The following is a 3,393-nucleotide window of genomic DNA, read 5'->3' as shown; positions in this document are numbered from 1 at the left end:
CATATATGAGAAAGAGAATGCAGACAAGTGCACATACAAAAAATAAATAAGATGAATTGGTCCATAATATTGAAGTGAATAATGGAATGGATGAGAAACCAGAACCCAATAATGTGTTGTTTACAAGGAACATATGCCAACAGTAGATACACACAGTTATATGGGGGGGGGGGGGGGGGAAATGTGAGGAAAGGCAGCCGAATAAAACCAAATTTTGAACTGTGTTAAAAAGTGGTAATCATAGAATCTGCCATTTTCTGCTTCGGGAGCTGTGGAACGCCCGGCCCCTGTCTCCCCTTCCCTCTTTTCCTCCCCTCCCCGTCTCTGTCCTCTGCGCCCGCCCGCCTCTGAAAGACCATGGCCACCGAGCCCGCCGCGATCGCCGAGCTCGCCCCAGCAGACAAAAGGGAAGAGGAAGCCCCTGCTCCGTCCACATCTGCAGACAAAAGTGATAGCCTGGATGTGGATAGTGAATCTAAGAAGCTGCTGGGCTTGGGGCAGAAACATCTGGTAATGGGAGACATCCCAGCAGCTGTCAATGCATTCCAGGAAGCAGCTAGTCTCTTGGGTAAGAAGTATGGAGAGACAGCTAATGAGTGTGGAGAAGCCTTCTTTTACTATGGGAAGTCTCTTCTGGAGTTGGCAAGAATGGAGAATGGTGTGTTAGGAAATGCCCTGGATGGAGTCCCAGTGGATGAAGATGGAGAGAGAGCAGAAGATCAGTCTATGATAGAGAGTACTGATAACGTAGAGGAGGAAGCAAGGGTGGTGTTGAAAGAACAGGGCTCTGATGCCACAAAGAACCAAGAGGCAGCCCAGAAAGCCCAGGCTGAGGCTCCTGGGGTGAAGGCTGAGGCATTGGCTGCCCCCCCTGTAGGGGAAGCCTGGGGACGTCCAGTGGATGCTGAGGGGACAGGAGCTGATGTCGAGATGAAAGAGGACGAGACCCAGGCAGAAGAAACCCCTGCAAGCCCCAAGAAGATTCCGAGCACAGCCCAGGAGCCCAAGGCAGCATCTGCTTCGGAGGAGCTGTCCACAGGCTCAGAAGCCACAGTAGCTGCTCCCCAAGATGGAAAGCCAGAGGAAGAGAAGCCGGCCAGAGAAGAAGCAGTAGTGGAGGAAAAACAGGGCGAGGTAGTTGGAAGAACAGAGGAAAGGTCCAAAGATGCTCCTGAAGAGCAGCCGGCTCCGGAACAGCAGGAAGCTGCAGTCAGGGTGGAAGGAGAGGCAGCAGATCGGGCAGGAGAGGGGGAGACAGAGAAGGCAGAGGAGGCAGCCTCAGTCCCAGAAGCAGCATTGGAGACTGAAAAAGGAGAGGAGAAAGAGGGCCATGCTAAAGAGGAGCCAGCAGAGGCTTCAGCTTCAGATGAGGCTGAGGCCGGGGTGCTGAGTGAGGACGAGGCCAAGGAGCAGCCAGTAGCCACCCACACAGAGGGTCAAGACAGCCCACCCTCTGACCCAGGGAAGGTGGCTTCTGCAGAAGACCAGGCTGCCAAGGAGCTCACAGACACACAAGAGAACTCTGCTCCTGACGCAGAGCCTCCAGCACAGGCAGAGCCTGCCCAGGAGGGGCCCAAAGGACCCCCAGAAGACTCTAAGGCAGCTGGAGATGGGCCAGAGACGGGCACTGTTGACCAGGTGGCTCTAGGAACACCCCCTGAAGAGAAAGATGAGCTGATGGAGGAAGAGGAGGGAGAAGAAACGGAAGCCTCCGAAGAGGAAGACAAGGAGAATGAGCGAGAAACAGAAGAGCCCGTGAGCGATTCCAAGATGGAAAAAAAGGAAAATGAAGAGGAGGAAATTGGGAACCTGGAGCTGGCCTGGGACATGCTGGACTTGGCAAAGATCATTTTTAAGAGGCAGGAAACAAAGGAAGCTCAGCTGAATGCAGCTCAAGCCCACCTGAAACTGGGGGAAGTGAGTGTGGAATCAGAAAATTACAGCCAGGCCATAGAGGAGTTCCAGGCCTGCCTCACCCTCCAGCAGAACTACCTGGAGGCCCATGACCGGCTGCTAGCTGAGACCCATTACCAATTGGGCCTGGCCTATTCTTACAACAGCCAGTATGGCGAGGCTGTGTCTCAGTTCACCAAGTCTGTAGATGTCATTGAGAAGAGGCTGGCCATGCTAAATGACAGGATAAAGGCAGCTGAGATGCCCTCTGCTGAGGATGAGAAGGAGGTTGAGGAGCAGAAGGAGCTGCTCCCTGAAATTAAAGAGAAGATTGAAGATGCCAAGGAGTCCCAGAGCAGTGGGAACGTTGCTGAGTTGGCTCTGAAGGCCACCCTGGTTCAGGCTGCATCTGGTTTCACATCGAGCGGTGGGAACTCCTCAGCCTCTGGGATCATGGCCAGAAGACCCACAGATGGTGCTGCTACAACATCTTCCAACTGTGTAACTGACATTTCCCACTTGGTCAGAAAAAAGAGGAAACCCGAAGGAGAGTCCCCAGAAAGAAGCTGAGGCCAAGAAACCAAAGCAAGAGCCAGCTGTCAATGGTGGTGGTGGGGATGGCGATGGGGGTGGGGATGCCCCTACCACTCAGAATGAAGCTACAGAAAACATGGAGGCAGAGGCTGAGAACCAGACAGCAGCTGAGCCTGGAGCTGCCACCATACAAAGCACCGCGTGAACCTCCCTGAGGGAGGAGGGAGGACCCTTCTCTCGAAGGACGATTCTTTTGTATATAATGTATTTTTTCACTTTTGGGGACCCTTTTTGTATAACTTCAATAAAGATTGTACCCAAAAAAAAAAGTGGTAATCATAGAAACAATGTGGTAATGTCTAAGAAATAGAATGGTGGGTTGTTGAAATAAATAAAGTCCACAACGCAGAGTAGTAAATGACCATATTAATCTATTCTTTGACAAATTCAATGACCCATACTTTTGGGGAAAGAACTAACAATTTGAAAAAAATTGTAAGGCAAACTTGAAATCAGTAGGGCAGAAAGAAGGTATAGAATAACATATCATATGAAATACCAAAATAAGGTAAAAATGGGAAAATGGCTTATAAATTCCATTTGATTTGCCACAAGTCATAAAGATTCTAGGGGACTCAACATACTCAGATCTTCATTTTTTTAAATCAACTTCTTAATTAAGTCAATGTATTCAGATTTAATTGAAGGAATTACAAAATGTTGATAGAGCTCCAAGACTAGAGTCCAGAAGACTGGAGTTCAAATAGGCCCTCAGATACTTCCCAGCTGTGTAACCCTGGGGAACTCACTTAATCTCTATTTGCATTGATTTCTTAGTGTATAAAATTAGGATAATAGGATAATAGAGGAGGCAGAGCCAAGACAACAGAGTAGAAAGACGCATATACTTTAGCATTTCCCCAACAGCCCACAAAATACCTGTAAAAAATTACTCTCAACAAAGTC

At 49.4% G+C, this 3,393-nt stretch overlaps 1 pseudogene; it reads left to right on the top strand.

Annotated features, from left to right (window-relative positions):
* Nucleotides 1-248: 248 nt before the first annotated feature.
* Nucleotides 249-2,756, top strand: LOC140516807 (nuclear autoantigenic sperm protein pseudogene; annotated as a pseudogene).
* The last annotated feature ends 637 nt before the right edge of the window (nt 2,757-3,393 follow it).

This window comes from Notamacropus eugenii, chromosome Y, assembly GCF_028372415.1.
Source record: "Notamacropus eugenii isolate mMacEug1 chromosome Y, mMacEug1.pri_v2, whole genome shotgun sequence".
Classification (NCBI taxonomy): Eukaryota; Metazoa; Chordata; class Mammalia; order Diprotodontia; family Macropodidae; genus Notamacropus; species Notamacropus eugenii.
Note: the sequence above shows the minus strand (reverse complement) of the source record. Positions and strands in the feature narration are given on the sequence as shown.